The 12164-nt window shown below is 40.8% G+C and overlaps 1 pseudogene; it reads right to left on the reverse strand.

The window, feature by feature from the left end:
* Window positions 1-570: 570 nt before the first annotated feature.
* Window positions 571-9004, reverse strand: LOC139728394 (ribonuclease P protein subunit p29-like; annotated as a pseudogene).
* Between the last annotated feature and the right edge of the window lie 3160 nt (window positions 9005-12164).

Below are 12164 nucleotides of genomic sequence, written 5' to 3' on the forward strand. Positions count from 1 at the left end.
CAACCCAAGGCACACATCTGTGCCAAGTTTTATGGGAATTGGTTGAAAACTGAGGAAGTAGTTCGCGACGCAAGATTTGCAACGGACCGACCGCCCGACCGACCGCCCGACCGACCGCCCAACCGTCCGCTGATTCCTATATACCCCCTTCAAACTTCGTTTGGCGGGGGTATAAAAAGTTAATGTCAATAGCAGGGAATGCATACTTTGAAGGTATCGACCAGATTGCTTCCAAAGGTTAGTGGTGACATATTGCAGACAATCAAGCGGTCAACAAGTATTCAGTGCCCTTGCCAACTTCACATGTGTAATAATCAATCTATCGCTAAGCTTGAAGAGCGATGGACCAACAGAACTAGGGTTAATAGGCACCATGAGTACTTCATTTTCAGCAAACCTGCCTGAACTGTCTCGTATATTGCACATTTACAATATACTGCGCACCAACGCCTTCACATCCAATCAACACACATAATCTTCCATGAAGGACAGTCTGGCTGCCATGGAGTGCACCCCATGTGGAACATCATCCGCATCAACATACTGTATCGAGCTCCTTTTTCTCCGTCATCAGAGCTCGATGGTTGGCCTCGCCTTGAACTTCTTGGCCGAACGCATGCTGCTGCGGAGGCAGAAGTGCTGGCCGTAGATGGTGATGGCAAACTGGTCCACGGTGAACATGAACCAGCATTGACTCTTGGGTATCGCTGTTTGGGGGAAGACAGAAAGGAAAAAAAAAACCATTAGTTTAATGCACTGGGAACTCCCCACACAATACCATTCATCCTACTAATGAGAAGCTCATGAATGAAAGGCAGTAAAAATAGTGCCACCATCACGAAGTCATGACAAGCCAATCTGCCTTACCCCACCCCCTTTGCCACACAACACACCTTGTAAGGAGTAAACGAGCATCCAAGGTTGGTCTTCACCCTCATCCTGATTCTAGCCACAACTTTGTTGCTTTCATTCCATATCATGTGTTTTTAAATATTTTGGCGAAAGTGCTCCCTAGTTATCTTTAATCTACCACAATTCCTTTTTATTTCTCTTTTTGCCACTGTGTCTTTCAATTGTGCATTCAACCACCCTTTACTATTGTAAAATCGTCTTACCAGTCGCAATTTAGTCTCAGTGTAGGGTAATTTGTTAATCAGGTGCAATACGCAGGTAACAACAACTCGACGTTGTACTGCTTTCACAGGTAGCAGTCCTCATCGTTCAAACAGTGTAGAGGGTCTTGAGCAGAAATCAAATAGTTGCAGTTTGAAAGCTGGCTTTCATGAAGTTGACTACATCAAAGTATTCCATCCAAGATCACTATATCCCATCACAATGCAAAAATTGTGTAATTCTGCTTTTTGATGGTTTGGGGTTTTTTCATCTAAACTCAGCTACAAGTATAAATGATACCTGAGGAGGATAAAGCCTGCATGTAACATAAAATTACATGACCAATTCAATTTCTCACTCATCACAAGTTTGTGTCATAAACAAGATGCATGCAGATTTGATATCAACCAAAATGCCTATTAAAGCTTTGATGAAATTTGATGCTTTTTGTGAAGGCTTGCCAAGAAGGACGACCATTACTCCCTGCAATGCGGAAAGAATACACTTCAAATTTCAAGGGTAATGGCATCTAAATATGTAAAATTGAACTTCATTCCTGATTCTTTCTCTCTGTGTAGATGGAAGAATGAAACCTACTCTTGAGCTTGTCATCTTTGGTGATGATCTTGAACACATTTTTAGTTTCCTGAAGCAGGATCCCAGATGTACCAACGTATGAGGGGCACTTGGAACGAGTGACTGCATTGGGAAAAAGTGCACAAGACAAAACTGACTTTAATATACATGTAGTAGTAGTAGAAGTGGCAGTACAAGAAATGGTGGTTGTTATAATAGTAGTGGTAGATATATGATACTGATGATACTGACAATGCCAAAGAATAATAGTAAAATGATAATCATTACCATTGTGCTACATTTCATTTACTACTATGCTTTCTCTTTGAAGCATCATTATCATTATCAATATGCGATCAATGTCAAATGATTACTTCTCCTGTACCTACAGGCGTATGTACTTCATCGTTACTTCAGTATATCTGCCAGAACGCTTCACGCACATTCTACCTAATTTGTATTAAACATGCAAAAATGGGTTTTCAGAGTTGTTTCTATACCTTGACTACTTGGACACTACATGTGCAGAATGGTGACACAACGTTTGCTCCTGCGACAATTGCTCCAGTCTTACTTTCTCCAAGGACTTTAGGATTAGGGTTAGGGTTGTGATTGAGGTTTAGGTTTAGTTTGATGTGAGGATCAGAGTTAGAGTTATGGTAGTGGGTAGAATTTACGTTTAGCTCATAATGTGCAGATATTCCATGGGAGCAATTGTCACAGGAGCAAATGTCATGGAGTCATGCAGGACACTGGTGGCACTATGAGAGAGGTTTGAACCCACGAACTTAAGATCACTGCTCCACAGTGCTGTGAAACTTATGGAAAATTCAAAAGGAGGAGCCGTATATTTTCAACTCACCTGTCAGAATGCAGCCATGAAGGTCGCATTTGAGCAGCCTCGACTGAAGCTGCGGCATGCTCCTGTACTCCAAACCAAAACACAAAGAATTCAAGTTTAAAACTAAGCACTGACTTTTATATGTGCACAATAAAACAAAAGGGCAGGAGACCCAGAGCCAGTCCTTCTCTCCCCTCTCTCTCTCTCTCTCTCTCTTGGGGGGGGAAGGGGCTGTATTAAGGTGACTAACACATTATTTTGTGAGTTTTTAAAGCAGGTAACACGTACTGACTACCAGATTCCTAAGACAGCTGAGAACCCCTGTGGTCTATTTTCAAAAAGATGTAATGGTTTATATGCATGCTGTATAAGCTGTTATTTTTGCAAATTTTGCAAGTCACACTTGGATTGCGAATTTAACATGCAAAAATGTTGGCACGCACTAGGGTAATAGTGCATTTACGATACCATCTGCAAAAAATAATATCTTGTAAAAATGTCTGTGACCTTTGCATTTTGTAAAAATATCTGTATGCGAAAATAACAGCTTATAGATACAGTAGTTTGTGTCAGTGTATTCATTATTTGCCGACTGTCGGGGTATGAGATGTGTAAGGGGCATTTATGTGGTTAAAATTTGTATAATCCACGAACTAGATTTCTAACTACCGTACATGCTTCATCCCATCTACATCATACCATAAAAGAGGACATTTTTGCAGTGTGGAAATTTTCGCTAATTTTGCACAACCAGAAGCTGCTGCAAAAATAAAAGCATGCGAATATTTCTGTTTGTCATATGTTGCAGTAATCAATGTTGTGATTCCGTGGAATTAAAAACACGCAAAATTCATCTTACAAGGCCAAGCGCAAAAAAAAAAAAAAAAAAAAAAAAATTACTCACACAAAAAATATCCACTTGTACAGTATTCTACTCTCATTTCAAGCAGTTTGGTTTTTTGTTTTGTTTCTTCTCACTCACATAAAACTCTGCCTTCTGCACTTTAATTGACTTCTGTTTATGAAAGCCCACCAACTGATCGCATGCTGACAGAGCAAATCATATGCAGATCAGAATCTCTTGACATGTGTCCAAGGCACGACAGAATGCAGATGAATGACAATCAATCTCCACAAATTGATAACCACCTATCAACATGATTGGATATCATTCAAGAGCATGAGACCTTAAATTGACCTTTTGCGTGGTAATAATTCTATGACACATTACTGAGGTCTTTTACACGTTATTGTACTGCCATATAAAATCAAGGTGTTCATTCATATCCTCACAAAAAGGGAATACACTTTCACAACAACAGAATAAGCCATCTCATAGATCCACTACGTGCATGAGCCAGGAAAAGATCATTTAAGATATTAAACAGGCATATTGGATTTTAAATTCACACGGATAAGCATCTGGATATAATGATTATTTAATATGTAATATGTATACATGGTTCTAGCCAGCACATCTGTCTTACAGCAAGCCTGGTATTTAGCAATGTGTCAAGAGAAAAATGCATTCAATGTATGACAATAAAATGAGTGCTTCCTCAATTGTAAACTGATCGGCCACTCCAGTCACCCGATTTACGCAGGTTCATTCTTTGTATGAATATACACAAGTGTGTATGAATTCCATAAATTGTTACATCAGATGAGGTTATGCATTATCGCTTTGACAATGAGAAAAGTGCACCCACCAACTGAGAGAAAAAGGAATGGTCATTTGTCTAATAGTGTGCACATGAGCAAATTACAAAATGGCTTTCTAAAAAATGTGCATCAACATGTATACATGTCCCACACTAAGAGAGGGGTCATTCGGTCAATGAATTACAGCGATTTGTAGATGATGTATTTACATTGTCTGCACAATGTATGGATGTCTATTAAAACAAAAGCCCTTCTGTGCACAGTGTTTTACATTCTGACTTTGCCGCACTGGATTGCACAATCAGCATACAGCCCGCACAAATTCAAGAGCTGTAGCAGATTCTACTCGTATTTAACCTTGTGACAAGAACAGAAAAAAACAAACAAAATAAACAGAAGTATTCATCTACTTGACTACAGTATTGCGGAGTCTGGCTAATTCCCAAACACCCCCAGGGGATTATCAGTCTGACAAAAGTCTGTGTTGTGAATCTTGTCGCTAGGCAACGCTTTCAAGGCTACTCACGGGTTTTGTGTCATCAGCGTCTCTCTCATGTAATCCAACCAGAGCTGGTGCAGAGGCGTATACAGCTCATACCTGGGGGTCACAAGCGTGCATTTGTCAATTATTGGATAAAACGAAATCCAAACACCTTGTGATATGACACCCATGCGAGATAATGCACACTGTGCATTAAGCCATAACTTGGTACAGAGTATCCTGTCTGCATATATCTATAGGTATTTATAACATAATTCAGGTAAGATACTTATGATGGCTTTATGCATTTCAAAGATTAAAGACTGCAAAAACATTACAGATGGGATCTACAAAGGTTAGATTTTACAGTGAAGGCCAAATTCCAAATGGGGAGATTCTCGGCCTAAAAATGTATATGCTACTCATCGAAACGGGATGTTTCAAACCCATCAAAATAGAAACAGAAAATCACTTTATCATCATCACAGGAATGCTACTTTTAAGAAAAAGGGGTTTTGAAGTTTCAGGTCTATTCAAGTGCACTGAATCACACTTCAGTGTGTATGTTTGTGTGTGTGTAAAACAAAAACATAGAATGTAAAACTTCACAGCAATCTCCAGAAGACTGAAAGGGAGCATCTGATTGATTTCAACATGTGTATATTCATTAACAACAATCTATTAATGACATTTCATATAACACAGTATCAATGCCATTACTGATTGCTTGTAAAGTTTCTGAATGGCTTGAAGACACATCATAACATACATCTACTGAGTTTAAAATTGGGGAAAACAACTTCTGAGAGAAGTGCTTATCTACAAAGCTGTTATGTGTATGGTACTTTAGTTTGGGTTTCTAAACCTCAAATCTAGCTACAAAAGGGGAAACTGTTAGGAAACACCACAACCTCAGTCAAGTTGACCCTAGCCTTTTGGCAAGGCCTCATGGCTGTGAAAGAGACTAACTGCGAGAGAACGGGTGAATGCGAGAACGAGCAGCGCAGCCGTGAGGTCTTTTGAAACCTGACATGAATTTCTTATCTTGAGCCTTGTTTCTCGCTGATTCTGCTACCCTATAGGGCAGCAGCCAATCGGCGACCGCATTGCTCACCATGCCGTCGCATCTAATGAATACGCATAAGTATGCATGTTGGCGGCTCGCTCATCTGTAGCTGCCTGCATCGCCAGCGCAGCGTTGACACGTCCTCATTAGCATACCAACTGTGCTCTGACTCATGAATATATGAGTAATTCATATTCGCCTTCGTCGGGAGGCGGTGGGGAAAAAAAAAACAGATTTCAAAAGGCCTCTCGGTCTCGCGTTCACCCGTTTCTCGCAGTTCTCGGTGTGGCGAGTTAGTCTCAATCTTCAGTCACAAGGCCTTGTCAAAAGGCTAAGTTGACCCAGAAATTGGATATCACTACCACTGGGAAATCAAGTCTAATAACTCTTTGAGGGTTTTGTGATGTTCTTTAAAACAATTACAGAGCTTGCTGGAAAAAGGAACAAAATACATTTAGCTGGAAAAAAGAACAGCACTGCATGAGGTTATGGAATCCTGGAAAGAACATTTCAGCATGCACCTGAACATGCATGCAATTCCCAGATAGTGAGGCCTACATTGACACAATACCAGTACCACCACCTACATTGTACAAGTGCAACAAACCAGCCATTCACGAGGTGAAGTTGAGTCAGCCAAAAAGTCACGGAAGAACAACAAAGCAGATGGCTGGGACAAAACATCGGCAGAAAAAATAAAGGCACACGGCCTGGCTATGACACAGATGCTGCTCAACATAAAAGATATCCATTGGTCATTAAGGTATACCCCAAAAGAAAAAAAAAATGTGACTTCACAACATGGTCACCCCCAACTCAGATGGAAAGATCAGACCAGGAACATCTCGGAACCAACCCTTGAAGAGGCAGAATATACTCAAGCCCAGAATTGGACTGACTGGAGGATATTTGCCACAGTTAAGCACGGGAACACTTGGTCCTGAGCAATTAAGTCAAGTTGAGAGGGAGTCACATGATCTCAATATCACTTCATTATAATAACTAGACATATCGCTACGGCTACTGATATGCCTCCGCCATAATGCATGGTTCTCCTAATAGGTCTATAGTACAATGTCTTGACAATGTGTGATGACAGTTTCACACAACTGGCAAAATATTAAAAGGACAAGTTTGACACAAATGTGCTGAATGTTCACTTTCCTAGAACTAGGTTCAATTGGATGAATGATTAAAATGTCAGAGTGCAGGTATTTGGGGAACTGATGATTTTTACTTGACTTTTGACCCTTTTATAAGTTTATGCATTGAGTAATTTTCAAGGTATTGAGGAAAAGTATAATTTCAGTATCAAATGGGAAAATAGCATTATCTAAACCTGGCCTTTGACCTTTGACCTCACAGTTCCAAAGAGAATCACTGTTAGGTTGAACATGCATAAATATGTAAGTTTCATGATGATACCTGGAGTTACTTTCGAGATATGGAGGAAAAAGTGCAATTTAGCACTTTCACTTGACCTTTGACCTTTGACCTTTTGGCAAGAAACTTCCCCAAAAATATATATTGGGTAATACATGCCATACATCAAGTTTAAAAAAAAAAAAACCTTCAGGCATATTGCATTCTAAGGAAAGTAGTGATATTTTGAGGAGTTGACCTTGACCTTTGACCCCTGACCTTTGACCCACGACCCCAACTTCCCTAGATAATCACTGCCCATCAGTACAAGCATATATACTAAGTTCCATGAAGATACCTTGAACCATTTGCGAGATATGGAGAAAAACATGAAATTTCAATTTTTTTTTTCACAAAATAACCTGTGACCTTTGACCTTTGACCCTGTGACCCTAAAATCCACACAAAGTATTATCCCCCAAGGATATACCCTCCTACCAAGTTCGATGTAAAACCACCACACGGTCCTTGAGATATCGACAAAAACAAAACGGGACGGACGGACGTACGGACGTACGGACGGACGGATGGACGGACGGGCGGACGGACGACCCGAAAACATAATGCCTCCGGCCACTTCGTTGCGGAGGCATAAAAACAGAAAACAGGGATAATGCCCAGCATAATGGGCCTCCTTTGATTTTACAGCAGTTGACAAACTTTTGTTTTCACCCTCTATAGACGTGGTCAGACTGGCAAAAGACTGAGAAGTTTAAGAATGCGAAGTTGCAATTTCTAGCAGTCACACTGGCAAAACTTCCAGGTCTTGAAGACCGCGATCTCAAACTTTTTGATCTTTTGTCAGTGTGACCAAGGCTTATGTGTGCTCCACTCACTTTTGTTGTTCTGGAGGGATTTCAAAGAGTCCCAATTTCTTCTTCTCCTGCATGCTCAGCATCTTCTTCCCTCGTTTCGGGTTGCTGGACATCTGCTTCTTGGCAGGCTTCTTCCTCCTCACACTCCCTCCTTCCCTGATGACATCTCGCCGCCTCACTAGGCTCACCTTCTCCGAGGCCCGGTTATCGGGCACATGCCGCTTGATGAAGCTGGTGACAAATCGGCCAGGATCAGCAGTCGGCTGTCATCAGAATTATACCATGGGGGGGATGGAAAAAGTTGTATTTATTTCATACTCAATTATCTCATTTGGGCATGGACTGGCATGTTACTTTATTCCCAAATAGTTTATGAAATCAAATAAAATGTGAAGTGTGATTGTGTTTAACACTTCTTCTCAAAAGTGTATTCAACATTGACATATTTCCTGAACCACACATGTCCAAGTCAAGATTTTTTACACACACACACACACAAAATCACCGTTCAAAATATATCAAAAGAATGAGATCTACAGATTTACACTAAATCTGATCAAAGAGTCACACAAATAATTTCTCTTGATGCTCTCAGATGTTACCGAACAATTCTTTCAAATTGTCATCCTTGTCCGAACACATGGACTCGACCAAGATGCATTCGTAATATGGAAACCTTTCATGTCATATCAAATCGGAATGCCATGACGATGTCATCATTAGCATTATATTGGGGGTTTGATGCGAGTGATGAATCATAGACAGATATTATGCTTTCCTCAATCTTTGTGAACTGTTTTATTTTATTTTGAATGAGTACATTGTAGTGAAACAGGGTTGAATAGGCACTCAACACCCAAGTGTCACTTGAATGTCTGGGGGTCACAACACACTCCAATAACAGGCTGAAGTATTGCTTACCTTAACCAAGGAGTCATCATCTGTAATGTCCTGTGGAAGATTTCTGTAGAGCCACATGCATGTGCCTTCCTCTGTCTCCATTGAAGACATGATGTAATGTGGTTCCTTGTGTTCTGTACATTAAATGGCAATCAAAAGGTGCAGCATATAGAATCCTTTAAACTTCAGACAACAGCTCATGTTTCATGTTGTTCATCCTACTTTATTTTACCAGACATGTAAAATCTTATTTTGAACTGCATATCCTGAAACCCATAGAGCATTACCTGTGAACATATTGACGACACTCTTACGAGAACAAGGAAACACACACATACACACACACACACACACACAAAAGTTGTAAAATTAGCAATGAACAGCTATAGGGTCCTACTGCACTTTATGCACATGCACATGGTAGGTTTCATTTTGCTGTAATAATAAGATTCTTAACCCGTTGAGGACGAGTCCCGAGTATACTGGGGCAGGTGTCTATATGGATTATGGGAAATTCATGTTGCAGCAAAATCAGTCCATCCTCAACGGGTTAAAGGTTACTTTGTTCTTAGAAGAAAATACATTAAAATACAACAACAACAGTGAATTGTGTCATTGCACCAGTACACTTAAGATTTTGGACAGAGCCCAGAGGTCTGTCTTCAGCATTCAAATACTATACTACTGTAGCAGATCAACTTTTCTCCAGTTTCTCTCCTCCACAATCTCTCTCTCTCTCCGCTCCGATATCTCCGTCTTTCCCACTCTCTCTCCTCCTCTCTCCGTGGGTCATTTATCCTCCCCGCTGGTTCTCTTCAAAACAATTCCAAGGTAACCGCTTGTCAACACTGACCACTTGTTTCACTGTCTCATACCAGAGAGGTGAGTCACCTCCTGTACATGTATAAATACCAGTGGCTCTTTCTGTAAAAATGGAGAGTGTATCACAATTTCACCGTCGTCACATCAGTGACTGGCTCCCACAACTCGATCTAATAAAACCATTCAATCTACAATGTACACAGCTCGGAGTGCTCGATGCCTTCATTTCCTATAGTGTATTCGACTTAAATTAGTGAGAAGGTGTTGTTGTGAACGTGTATACCTGTGCTGCACGATGAACAATACACCACCAAAACACATATCATGCACTCAAACTACCATCTAAAAGGAGTTATAGTCTGGACAGTAGCCAGTGTGTGAACACCAGCAACATGCATTTTCTGCCCGATTTTGTGAGTACCAGTAACATAGTAGGTTACTTCAATAGACCAAATTAAAAGTCTACTCTAAATTTAGTTTTGCCTTTTTTTTAGGTCCAGAGGCTCAGAGCAGCTGCCACGAGTCATGCGCACTGCGGGCTGCATATTCTGTAATTAATACTATAGGAGAAATTATATTTGCTGACAGTCTGACACTTATCCATTATTGGCTGCCGGTAAACTACTTAATTTACTCTGCCTGTGAAATCTAAGTAGTGGTGGTCTAATGAAAACTTTTTTTTTTTAACCAATGACACGATTAAAAGGCAGTGGGACTACAGTTTATGAGCTTGATGCAATGATGATGGGCGCTGGGCAGGAGTTATTTTTCCCTTCGACGCCGTTTTCTTACAAGTTAAGAATAGGTTTCGCGACAAAATATCGAATTCACGTAAGGAAAACTAGATTTCTACGTACATTACTCTACAATGAATATGCAATCTCACATCTATTACAGATGACAATTTAATCACCCCTGCAACTAACTGTCGGATGCGCGGTCGCTGCTGGTAGCACACTTCGGGCCTCGTTGCGTTTTACAGTAAATACGTGTACAGCGTGAAATCAAGCGATTGCGCAAGAAAGATGGCGGCGTTGTTTATGAGACTGGGCAGCACATGGACCGGCGTATTTTCGCGTCGAGTTGGGAGCAAATTCAAAGGACAATTACTTCTACGAGCTGTCACTAGAAGTGCGAGATGTCAATTGGGAGAGAGAACAGATTCATTTGATACAGACTTGCTTAAGATCTTGGTCTGCCCGATTTCAAAGCAGGCCCTCAGGTAAGCTACCTAATACAACAATTTGCTAGAAAAAGATGCTGCTCCTGCCGTTGGCCGCCCGCCCCGGCCCGGCGAGCTGTGGCCGACTGCCGCACAGTGCTACGCTGCATCTAATCATGACATTGGGGAGGAGTTTGCCTATTGATACTGAACGCAGACTTTGATTTAAAGTTCAAAGCCTCTCAATTCAGGACCATTGTTTTGTTGTTATTGTTGTTGTTGGTGGTGGTGGTGGAATGTTATTGTTGTTGCTGCTGCTGCTGCTGCTGCTGTTGGGTTTTTTGGCGCTTGTTAGTCAAACATGACTATTAATGTCAGATTTTGTGATGCTTAAGTTGGCTGGGTCATGGTGATATGGGATGGCATCAAACTTAAACTTGATGGGTTCGTTCTTCCAAAGCTTGTCCAGACCGATTTCAAATTTGTAGACACTATGCCATGCCATCAACTCAGGTTTTCTCATATTAAAGAGTTTAGTATGAGAAAATTTAATTCACTTCTATTTCTATACTGTACTGGATTTGAGGTCTAAACTGTTTTGATTATTTTCTTAACCATGTAGAGTCTTCGGTATTATTTGTGCTAAAATAAAACCTCTCTTTCCATCAAAAACAGTAATTTTCCTCCATTTGTATTTTCATTGATTTGAATATATGTTGTACTAGACTTTGAGTGCCAATTGGCAGAAAAAACTCAATAGCATTGTACACACTGTCCAATGCAGAGACTCCAACCCCAAGCACCTTCTGATCTGGAGATTCTCCCGCCTGAAACCCCTAGCAAACGGGAGATTCCAAGTTGATGTGCGCGAAGCGCAAAATTCCTTGCGGCCGGGGTCCAGTCTAGGGTTCTAGATGCTCTCTCGTGCTATCTAAGGCTTATTTTTCAACATACGATATAGCAATAAGTAAGAAATCCTTTCCAACGGGAGACACAGAGCCAGGGTGGGAGAAATCACATCTCAAGCGGGAGAACGGGAGATTATGCAAAAATGGGCTTTCGGCGGGAGATCTCCCGTCGAAAGCGGGAGGGTTGGAGTCTCTGCCAATGTCCCTGGCACAGAAAGGGTTAAAGCCCTATTCCTGTTGTTACATTGTATATGTTCATTGTATATGCACACACACACACACACACACATGCAAAAAAAAAAGTTCTGCAGATGTATATGCATATCTATGGGTTATACAAACTGTAGTAGGTGTATGGTTGAAGACCTTTATGAGGTTAAATACATTGTACATGAA

Source organism: Diadema antillarum, unplaced genomic scaffold (genome assembly GCF_040938485.1).
Source record: "Diadema antillarum isolate AM-2024a unplaced genomic scaffold, OU_Dant_1.0 seq00000177_RagTag, whole genome shotgun sequence".
Lineage (NCBI taxonomy): Eukaryota > Metazoa > Echinodermata > Echinoidea > Diadematoida > Diadematidae > Diadema > Diadema antillarum.